We start from the raw sequence: 12,549 nt of genomic DNA, 5'->3' as shown, positions 1-12,549 counted from the left end.
GGACTCAATTTCATTATATCATTGGGTTTTATGTTTGTTTATTTATTTATTTATTATTATTATTATATAGATAAAAAGAAAGAAGACAATACTAGAGATAAGAGAAAGCATTATGGGTGATTTAAATTTATTAAATATTAGTCGATTTAATTTGATTGGTATGAATATTGTTGCTAATACAGGGGATATGTGTTCGAGTACAATAAAGCATATTATCCTCCTATTTGTGGGTTAGGGAGAGGCTATGGGTAATTCTAGGCATAATGCAAAAAAAAAACAGATATGATTAAAAAACTGTAATGAGATGATTTTAAAAAAATATTAAATATTATATATAAGATCCAGAAAATTTTAATTCCATTAATTCCATCTTTTAATTACTGCTAAAACTTAATTAGTGTGTGAAAGACTGAAAATTGGGTATCCATGTATGACCCACTAGTTAGGCATGTTTAGTCAAAATGGATTGGGTCACTTTGACTTGTTCAACTTTTTTTTTTTTATTGTGTTTGTTCATACCGAATTATTGAATGCACTATTTAAAAGTCAATCCCAAAATTTAAATTTCTTTGAAATTGCACTATGCAATTTTTAATTATTTTAGTATAATTCTGATTTTAGTTTCAAAAATTTATGATTTGATCCCTTTATGTTACTTGATATAATTTTTATTTTTTATTTTTATAATGTTATTATTAGGTGTAAATTGATAATATTGGTAATTGCTATCGCTAAAGTGGTAAAATAAAAGAAAATGTTATTCAATAACATAATTAGGGCCACATGAAAATCCAATCAACCATATTAAACTAATAATAAATTTACATGTCAGTCAAATACTTAAAGTTGTTTTTTTTTTAAATTTTCACGTCATCACTTCAACGACAAAATATTTTTCTCAACCAACAATAGTAACTATCGTGTTATCAATTCCAATTTACTAATAATTTAATAAAAATATTAAATTATGTCAAATTAAAGTTGAGAGATTAAATTACAAAAATTACGGAGCGGTTTTATACATCATGTTCATTTTTCTTGGTATAGTGTTTTTATGGTGTTTCTATGTAGGGGGAATGCAAGGGAGACAGGTAGGGGTTTTGGTCTCTCAAAAATGGAAAATTACATTTTAATCTCCTTAAAAATCATTAAATTTTATATATGGTAAAATTGTATTTGGGCCTTCAAAATGAAAAAAAAATTATGTTCAGTCTTTTTCAAAAATGATGAAATCATAAATTATAACATAATAAAATTATATTTTGTCCTTTCAGAAAATTATAATATACTCATATTCGACACTCACATTATCGATCAATATAAGCTAAATGTAGTTTCAGATTCAAACCTAAAACTTAAAGCTCTCATAAATTACAGCTAAGATAACTTTTTTTTTAGCTCAGTCAAATGATTACAAGATAAGACATTGGGATCACCCAACCTGACAAGTTCGACAAGTAAAACAACAATAGCGAAACAATGCCAAAACATAAAAAAGAGCACGACACCCCAACAATGAAACCAAAAAGCTCCACACAATATTAACAACGGGAAACCTACAAAACAAGAAACCACCATTGCATCAATTACTCGACATGAAATTTCTATTCGTACCTTAGCCACAACCAAAAATTACCACCCAAAACTTACAAAACCCTTCTCAATGTTTGCAAGTTTTGTAATTAAACATTGAGGCTTTATATTTAATCTTTCAAAAGTTACAAAATAGTCATTTAACAATTTAATTTTATCTTTTTTAATCACCAGTTGACTAACATAAAAATGGAAACACCCAAAAATCCAAATTAGTGGGGGTGATCAAATAAGACAAAATTGAATAGTTGAGTGACCAATTTCTAACTTTTCATAGTTAAGTGACCAAAAGTGAAATTTACTAATAGTTGAATGATTATTTTATAATTTTTCATGATTAGGTGACATAAAAATTATTTATAATTGGGTAAATACTAATAAATATAAAAAGGTTGAAGATGGAAAATGTCTGGTTATAGTATTTTATATAAATAACATAATATACAAATTATTAGCTTTATAAAGTGAAATCAATGAGTTGAATGATTGCTTGGTGTTGGGATGAATGAGAAATATGAGAAAACAAGGGCCAAATCCACAACAAATATCGTTGTCATTTCACGACAAACATCAATGAACATTGCCCCACCCTTTGACAACACCCACCTTTGAATGGACTCAATTCCATTATCTCTTCAACCTCGTTTTAAATTGGTCCATGTTGTAATTACATCATCAGACGATTGATATTATATCAATCAGGTCATTCAATTATTAAAATTATTAATTTAATCGTTAAATGACATGTCAAATCTTGTGCATAACTTTTAAAAGTAAAAATTAAAAATAAAGGAAAATTGAAAGAGATAGAGAAGGAGAGCGACATAGCTTTTATAAAAGCTTCGAAAATCTCAAAATCAAGGTTTTTACGAAATGCATTTTTACAATATTTATTTTTCTTTAAACTTTTCATTTTTTTAAACTATGCCACATAAGATTTGACATCTTATTTAATGGTTAAATTAATGATTTTAGTAATGAAGAATCTTATTGATATAATCTCGATAGTTTGCGGTTGTATTTAAAATATTTTAAATTTTAGATGAAGGTTATAGTTTATGGATGTATGGTGTAATTAACTCTTTATTAAATCTCATATTTAACGATAATGACATGAATTTGTAACGACCCGATTTTCATTTGTATTGAAAATTACAATTTCATTACCTCATTTTTGTAAACCAAGTTCGTAAATATTAAATAAAGATATTCATGGAGTTATTATTTAGGTGAATTAAATTTTGGATGAACAATTTGGCCGAAAATGTGGTTAACTAAGGCCTATGGATTAAAATTTAAAGTCCTATCACTATAAATTTTTAATTAGAAAATAACTTGGGGGCTTAAATTGCAATTAATTAAAGGTTCAATAAAAACAATTAAACCATGTTTGTAACATCTCGAAATAGGGCTTAGACGGAACAGTGGTTGCGAAAGCACAAATTCGAGATAGAAATAATTATTTTATAATTATTTTGAGGTTTATGATATGATTGCATGATTGTGTAAAAATTTCGTTATGAAATTCTATGCATAAAGTGCTTAAGTTGAGATTAGGGACTAAATCAAATAAATCACAAAACTTGCATTCTAGAAGTTTTTAGTATGAAATTGCTTTAGAATATTAATGAGGAGGTCTTAAATAGAAATTTGACCAATTTCTAAGTCTATGGACAAAAATTGGACATGGATGGAATTTTTGGAAAGTTTAGTAGTAAGGGCATTTTGGTCATTTGGATATTAAATGAAATAAAAATGGGAAAAATAACACAAAAATGGTCATCTTCTCAATTAGTTGCTGCCGAATTTTGCTCTCCTCCATAGCTGGGGTTTCTTCAATTTCCAAGCTCCATAGTAAGTGATTCCAAGCCCCGTTTTTAATGATCTTTACGTTTTTGGAGTCCCGGTAACTTGATTAAGCTTATTCTAGCAATAATTCAACCTAGGGTTCATATTTGGAAAAATACCCATAGATGAAATTTGTGTATTTTGGTGTTTTATGATAGAATATGAGGTTTTAAATTATGTTAGACAACTTGTGCTACTCGGTTTTAAGTGAAAACGAGTAAAATGGCTTAATCGGTAAAAATACCTAATAGTCATAAGTACATGTTAGAGTGTGAATTTGATGTTGCCATAGAAGGAAAAAATGATCAGCATGTCATAAAACATAAGAAAATAGGATGAAGTTTAATTTACGAGCCTTGGGGCAAAAGTGCAAATATGTGAAAGTTTAGAGGCAAAAATGTAATTTTGCCAAAGTTTGAGTCACAGACTGTTTTAATACATGTGAGTATTAAATAAGCTAAATTTTTTATATAGATCAAGAAGAACAAAATCTGGAGTTAGACCAAGGAAAGAAGAAGATAGTGGACTAAATCGATATAGTTGATCGTATTCTGTTTTGAGGTAAGTTTGCGGTAAATAAATGTAATATTCTATTATTTTATGTTAATTTTGTTAATTTCCAGCATGTGTATATTTATTTTATGAAATTATTCAAAGAAGACTCAAGCATGAATTGACGGAGAAGTAATTTCAGAAAGTCCCGGTTGAACCTTAGGAATGTGTAGGATACAAATGTCATGACATTAGGGTTTAAGGATACCATGTAAGACCATGCTAAGGCATGGCAATTGGTAAGGTTTATAAGGCAAGGAAATCATGTAAGACTATGTCAAGACACGGCATTGATAAGTTACTATAAGGCAAAGGTTCCATGTAAGACCATGCCAAGGCATGGCATTGGTGAGTTCATAAGGCAAGGATACCATGTAAGACCATGTCAAGACATGGCAATGGTAAGTTTCAAAAGGATACCACGTAAGACCATGACAAGTCATGGCAATGGTAAGGTACCCGTGTATCCTTAGTATTCCAAGTGGTTCAACAGGAAAATTTAAAGAGAATATCGAGGTAAGGTAAGGTGAGACAAGTTCATGCTAGAAGAGCAAAGGTAAGTACATAATGTTCATGTATGCTTGATAAGGAAAAAGGTAAGTAAAATGTATTAATAAATTTGATTAAGTAAGTATTTAAGTAAGTGAGTAAGTGAAGAAGTTTAAAATATGTCTATGACAATTAATGAAGTTGCATTAAGTAGTAAGATAATTCTTATGAATGTTGTTATTTATTTGCATGCAAACTTACTAAGCTTAATGCTTACCCCCTTTATTTTCCTTCTTTTTATAGTTTTGTCAAGCTAACTCGGGGATCGTAAAGTACGTCGGAGGTCCAGGCACACTATCACAAGGGTTATTTTGGTATAGCTAGACGTTTCATTTTGAGTATGGCATGTATAGTATCGTAGCCATTTTGTGTGTATGATCTTATGATATGGATGATGAATGGTATGTAAATGTTTGATAATGATTAGCTGTTGGAATGGCTAATCAAGGACATGTTTGGTGTTATGTATGTGTAAATGCTAGTTATTCCATGGAAATCATGAAAAAGGTGAAATTAGCACAAAACAGAATCAGATAGTAGCAGTGACGTGAATTTGAAAAATCACTAAAAATAGTAAAACTGGAATTAAATGATGAATAAGTTATGAAATTAAATATTATTATGTCTATTTTCAAATGGAAGAAACAAAATAGGTAAATGAGTTATACTTTATGAGATATTTAAGTTTTTGTGAAATAGGGCCAGAGCGATTTCTGGATCCCCTTTTTGAATTTGGAAATTAACCATAAATTGTAAAAAAATTATTAAGAGTCATACCTTACATGCATGGATTCCTTATTGAGTCTATTTTTAAGGGAAACAAACGGTATGGTCATTGAAATTATGTACATGGAGAAATTTGATTCGTAGTGCACAGCGGTCAGAGTAGTCATACCCTGAAACAGGGGAGACTTTAACTAATAAACTGTACTAAATGGCTCAGCCAAAAATTCTGGAAATTTTATGGAAGAAATATAAATTAGTCTAGTTTCAGAGTAAATTTACGGAATTGGATTTCGTATTTTGGAACTCAAGATATGAATTTTTAAGCGACTAGGACGTAGATTGCCAGCTTGTCTGGAAGTTCTAAAACAAATTGTTTGAGCTGTTTAAGTAATGAATTAAGTCCGTTAACACCTCATGTTCGACTCTGACAACGGTATCGGGTACGAGCGTTACATTTATTGGTATCAGAGCCAAGGTTTAGTCGGTTCTCAGAATATTTAGTATGAGTAAGAGTCTAGCTATACATGCCATACTTATGTATTGATAGTGTGACGACTCCTGACGATTTTAAAATGTTTTCTTTTATAGTTATGGATTAGAACAAGCTGGTGCGAGATGATGTAGAAATAGCGTGCCGCTCCCACGAAGGGCGGTGCCGCCAAATAGTAGTGAAAGGCCCATTCTGGTTAGTCGGGGAGGAGGGCTCGAAAGCCTTCTTCCAAGCTATGAATGAATGGTTTGCTTAGTTCGTTGGACGAATCTGGTATTTAGACCTCCACCCTTCATGATCATCGGACCACCCATGTAGCTCCTCCGGTCACAGTGCGGTTATAAGAAAAAACCACTAGTTGATAAAATTAGAAAACAAGGGCCAGAAGAGTTTGAGCTACAAAAGATGATGATCACGAAAAAGCGAATTTTGGCTCGAGAATACTATCGAGTCTTTGATGAGTTATCACCACACACGAGGAATGTATGAAATGTGTTGTATCACTCCTTAGAGATTGACCTACCATTGGTGGAAGACACTTGTATCAGTTGTACCAAAGAGAGTCACTTGGGACTTCTTTCGGGAGGAATTAGTAAAAAGTACATCGATCGAGGTTTGTTGACGAGAAAAGAAAAGAGTTTCTAGAGTTGAAATAGGGCAATATGACGGTGGTGAATATGAGCGAGTTTATTAGACTTCGTGATTATGCTCGAGAGTGTGTGTCTCTGAGAGGCTATTATGTGCAAAAGATTTGAGGAGGGCTTAATGATGATATCGATTATGCATTGGTGTCCTAGAAATAAAAGAATTTGTTATCCTAGTTGAGAGAACACATAAAGGCGGAGGAGCTTTAAAAGAAAGGGCAAATTTGAAATTGAGACACAAGACATGAAGAAAAGACTAATGAGCAAGTCATTTAGGTCTACATCCAAGAGGCCTAGAGAGTTCTCCACTAGATCTAATTTTTCAAATTTGGATATTCTAGCGAAGCAGGCGAAAGATTTATGAGTCAAAGCTCGGACCACTTGATTGCAAGTGTTGGCGGTGTTGACTGATAGACGAGTGTCCCGATGTGGTCAACATCACCCGGTCGATGTCGAACAAGCGGGGCAGGTTGTTTCGATGTGGTGCACGGACCATTTTATTCGAGAGTGTCGAGATGATAAAAAGGGAAGCAACACCGAGTGTAAGATCAGGAAAAGCTTTTGTCAGAGGTAGACCACTGAGAAATCTGGGAGTTGGGGAAAATAATAGAGGTGCATCTAGAGATTTAGCAGTGAGGCCAGATGTTAGAGCACCTCGAAGACTTATGCTATCCGTGCTCGCGAGGAGGCATCCTCCCCCGATGTGATTACGGGTACATTTTCTCTCCATGATACTAGAGTTATTGCTTTGATTGATCCGGGTTCAACCCATTCATATGTTTGTATGAAATTGATGCCTAGTATGAGTATGCCTATAGAATCTACAGAATTTGTGATTAAAGTATCGAATCCATTAGGCAAGCATGCATTAGTAGATAAAATATGTAGAAATTGCCCTTTGATAATTAGATGCTACTGTTTTCCGGCTGATCTCATGCTATTGCCATTTGATGAGTTTGATGTGATTCTTGGTATGGATTGGTTGACTACACATGATGTGATAGTGAATTGTGGAAAGAAATTCATTGAGTTGAAATGTGAAAATGGTAAAGATTCTAACTCGAGAGGTAAAGTAATTAAGGAACAAAAGTATTGCACTTGTGAAAGTACTATGGAATAGACATGGGGTAGACGAGGCTACATGGGAGCCCGAAGAGGCTATGCGAAAATAGTACCCAAATCTCTTCACAAGTAAGATTTTTGGGGACGAAAATCCCTAAAAAGGGGGAGAAATGTAACATCCCGAAATAGGGCCTAGACGGAACAGTGGTTGCGAAACCACAAATCTGAGATAGAAATAATTATCTTATAATTATTTTGAGGTTTATGATATGATTGCATGATTGTGTGAAAATTTCGTGATGAAATTCTATGCATAAAGTGCTTAAGTTGAGATTAGGGACTAAATCAAATAATTCGCAAAACTTGCATTCTAGAAGTTTTTAATATGAAATTGCTTTCGAATATTAATGAGGAGGTCTTAAATAGCAATTTGACCAATTTCTAAGTCTATGGAAAAAAATTGGACATGGATGGATTTTTTGGAAAGTTTAGTAGTAAGGGCATTTTGGTCATTTGGATATTAAATGAAATAACACAAAAATGGTCATCTTCTCAATTAGTTGCTGCCGAATTTTGCTCTCCTCCATAGCTGGGGTTTCTTCAATTTTCAAACTCCATAGTAAGTGATTCCAAGCTCCATTTTTAATGATCTTTACATTTTTGGAATAAGCTTAATCAAGTTACCGGGACTCCAAAAATGTAAAGATCATTAAAAGCAGGGCTTGAAATCACTTACTATGGAGTTGAAAAATCTGACCTTGAAGACCTATTTGATAAAATCACCTGTCATTCATAACTTTCATTGAATACTTTGTTCTTAGAATCTTTCCATTTTTAATTTCAACTTTTTATTTCATTTCATATCAAATGAGTCAACCAATCAAAATTCAACTATGCACAAAAAGACTTTCATAAAGGGCAATTTCTATATTTAAACATCATCAAATTATATTAATAGGCATACTAATTCATCTTTCAAAACATAGCAATTCACATAATTAATGATTTTAACCAGTCCTCAGTGATTTTTTTGGCCTCCTTGCTAAATCCTAGATGCAATTTCTCAGCATGATCAGTTTTGCTTCCTTTTATCAACAATCGAATAAAATGTGCATGACCATTTTATCACTTGACCGGTGATAACATAATCGTTTTTTGCAATCGAGTGGTCAGAGCTGACTCATAAATATGGTTGAATATCAGGATCTAGTGGATCATGTACCTAAATGACTTGCTCATTAGTCTTTTCTTCGTGTCTTGTGTCTCAATTTCAAATTTTCCCTAATTTTGATTCTTGAGGTTTTTTATTCAAAGATGTTAACAGCATTAATTCATTACTTAAACAATTTCAAACAATTTATTTTAGAACTTCCGACAAGCGGCAATAGTATAGTTCCAAAATACGAAATCCAATTCGTAAATTTACTCTGAAACTAAACTCATTTATATTTCTTCCATAAAATTAACCCCTGTACACTACTTCAATTTGATTAGCCATTCTTATAGTTCATCGTTATCAAACATTTACATACCATTTGTAACGCCCCCACGCTCGAGACCGTCGCCGGAGTCGAGCTTGAGGTGTTACCGAACATAATTTATCGAATTAAGAACTTCGAATCATTTATTTCTACATTCACAGCTTTCTAGCTACCTACATCACAGTTACAAGAAAAATCATATCTCGAGTTAAAAAGCTATAAATCAAGATCTGTAAATTTTCCTTAAATCTAGACTCATATATATATTTACCAATTTTTTTCTAGAATTTTTGGTTGGGCCAATTAATATAGTTTATTAGTTAAAGTTACCCCTATTTCAGGACTTAACTGGACTGACCTCTGTTTACTACGAACCATATTTCTCTCTATGAAAAGTTTATATGACTATGAAGTTTATTTATTCTGAAACTAGACTCAATAAGGATTCCAGGAATATAAACTACACCACCTAATTATTTTTGTACAATTTATGGTAAATTTCTAAAGTTGGAATAGGGGATCTAGAAATCGCTCTGGCCCTGTTTCACTAAAATTCAAATATCTTATAACATATAATTCCTTTACTTGTTTCATTTGTTTTATATGAAACTAGACATACTAGGATTCAATGTCATATTTAATCCATCACCAAATTCAATTTTTATGATTTTTAGTAAATTTTCAAACTCATGTCGTTGTTGCTGCAATATTCATTTATGGCAAATTTCATCTTTTCATGAGTTTTATGATCTAGATAACATATTAAACTTCCATGACATCAAACATGATCTAACTTAGCATTTTCCATGACTTATCATTATTAAGCATTTTCTCAACCAAATCATGGCCATATCACAAAATTATTTACAAAAATAGGTGTATTGCTATACATGCCATACTTAAGTTTTACAAGCCATTTACCAAAAAGAGTCCTTCGGATAGTGTGATCGAACCTTCGACCTGTCCCGATTCCTAAGCCGGCTTGTTCAAAACTACAGTGAATGAAAAGGAGGGAGTAAGCATAAATGCTTAGTAAGTCATATGCAAATAACAAGTAACATAACAATACAATTATACCAAACAACCTTAGCATGGTATCACCAAAACATATATCACATTTCTAAACATCATTAATCATCTTACCACCTTATCATTGTTGTATCTATTTTCAACCCGAAGGTTAAGTACATACCTGCCCAAAGTGTTCATTTTACAATACTTACCAATACGTCACCTGCATCTTAAGTGTTCTTCCATTTCACTAGAAATTTTACCCGTTGAACACATAGGAATATAACTCAGATACATGGATAATTTGCACATAAGTACCATATTTGTAGTCAAGCTACCATGTAACCCGCCCATAAGTGAACTCGGACTCAACTCAACGAGCTCGGGCGTTCGCATCTATAAGTGAACTCGGACTCAACTCAACAAGTTCGGATGCCTAGTTACATCTCACGAACTTGGACTCAACTCAACGAGTTCAGACATTTCACATCCATAAGTGAACTCGGACTCAACTCAACGAGTTCGGATGTTCAACCATCCTAGTGACATGTCACTTGTATCCTAATCTATTCCTAAGGTTCAAACGGGATTTTCCTCGAACACATCTCCTTGCCATCTTCCGTAAAATACCGAAACCAATACTCGGTAGCACTTTATATTTAATAAATAATACACTTAATTTGCATTTTATTCGAAAATAACCACAAAGCATATATTTCATGATATAAATCAGCATATCATATATTTAACATAAATAACTTAAAAATAACAATTATGCTACCTTATTTACACATGAACTTACCTCGGTACAAAATTTTTAACAATCGAGCCTATTCCTCGTAAACTTTGTTTTTCCCTCGATCACGACATGAATCTCGTTTCTCTTGATCTATAATACCAAATTAATCTTATTTAATACATACATTCATTAAAACAATCCTTATTACGAACTTTGGCAAAATTACCATTTTACCCCTAAACTTTTGAATAATTACACTTTTGCCCCTAGGCTCGGGAATTAAACTTCATCCCTTATTATCATGTTTTATGACATTCTGATCATTTTTCCCTTCTATGGCAACATAAAATTCTTACTCTAACATGTATTTATGACTACTAAATATTTTTACCGATTAAGCCTTTTTACTCGGTTTTACTCAAAACCGAGTAGCACAAGTTGTCTAACAAAATTTAAAACCTCAATTCTATCATAAAACACAAAAATACACAAATTTCACCTATGGATATTTTTCCAAATATGAACCATAGGTTGAATTATTGTTAACATAAGCCAAATCGAGCTACAGGATTTCAAAACATAAAAATCATTAAAAGCGGGCTTGAAATCACTTACTATGAAGTTTGAAAGTTGAAGAAACCCCAGCTATGGAGGAGAGAAAAAATCGGCAGAACAATATGGAGAAGATGATCATTTTGGGTTATTTTTCCTATTTTTATTTCATTTAATATCCAAATGACCAAAATGCCCTTACTACTAAACTTTCCAAAAATTCCTTCCATGTCCTAATTTTTTCCATGAACTTAAAATTGGTCAAATTACCATTTAAGACCTCTTAATTAATATTTCAAAGCAATTTCATACTAAAAACTTCTAGAATGCAAGTTTTGCAACTTATTCGATTTAGTCCCTAACTTTAAATTAAACTCGTTATGCCAAAAATTTCTTCACAAAATTTTCACACAATTATGCAATCATATCATAAACCTCAAAATAATTATAAAATAATTATTTCTATCTCGGATTTGTGGTCACGAAATCACTATTCCGATTAGGCCTTAATTCGGGATACACCATTTATCAGCCATATCATAAGATCATACACACAAAATGGCTACGATACTATACATGCCATACTCAAAATGAAACGTCTAGCTATACCAAAATAACCATTGTGATAGTGTGCCTGGACCTCCGACGTACTTTACGATCCCCGAGTTAGCTTGACAAAACTATAAAAAGAAGGAAAATAAAGGGGGTAAGCATTAAGCTTAGTAAGTTTGCATGCAAATAAATAACAACATTCATAAGAATTATCTTACTACTTAATGCAACTTCATTAATTGTCATAGACATATTTTAAACTTCTTCACTTACTCACTTACTTAAATACTTACTTATTTAGTCAAATTTATTAATACATTTTACTTACCTTTTTCCTTATCAAGCATACATAAACGTTATTACCTTTGCTCTTCTAGCATGAACTTGTCTTACCTTACCTTACCTCGATATTCTCTTTAAATTTTCTCGTTGAACCACTTGGAATACTAAGGATACACGGGTACCTTACCATTGCTATGACTTTTCATGGTCTTACGTGGTATCCTTTTGAAACTTACCATTGCCATGTCTTGACATGGTTTTACATGGTATCCTTGCCTTATGAACTCACCAATGCCATGCCTTGGCATGGTCTTACATGGAACCTTTGCCTTATAGTAACTTATCAATGCCATGTCTTGACATGGTCTTACATGATTTCCTTGCCTTAGAAACCTTGCCAATTGCCATGCCTTAGCATGGTCTTACATGGTATCCTTAAACCCTAATGTCATGACATTTGCATCCTAC

At 32.4% G+C, this 12,549-nt stretch overlaps 1 long non-coding RNA gene across 1 annotated transcript; it reads left to right on the top strand.

The window, feature by feature from the left end:
* Positions 1 to 3,278: 3,278 nt before the first annotated feature.
* On the top strand, positions 3,279 to 5,049 carry LOC128293260 (uncharacterized). Its single transcript, XR_008283410.1, has 3 exons — positions 3,279 to 3,447; positions 3,916 to 4,002; positions 4,786 to 5,049. It is a non-coding gene; the product is annotated as an uncharacterized LOC128293260 (long non-coding RNA).
* The last annotated feature ends 7,500 nt before the right edge of the window (positions 5,050 to 12,549 follow it).

This window comes from Gossypium arboreum, chromosome 5, assembly GCF_025698485.1.
Source record: "Gossypium arboreum isolate Shixiya-1 chromosome 5, ASM2569848v2, whole genome shotgun sequence".
NCBI classification, from domain to species: Eukaryota; Viridiplantae; Streptophyta; class Magnoliopsida; order Malvales; family Malvaceae; genus Gossypium; species Gossypium arboreum.
The sequence above is the reverse complement of the archived record's forward strand: the minus strand, read 5'-3'. Positions and strand labels throughout refer to the sequence as shown.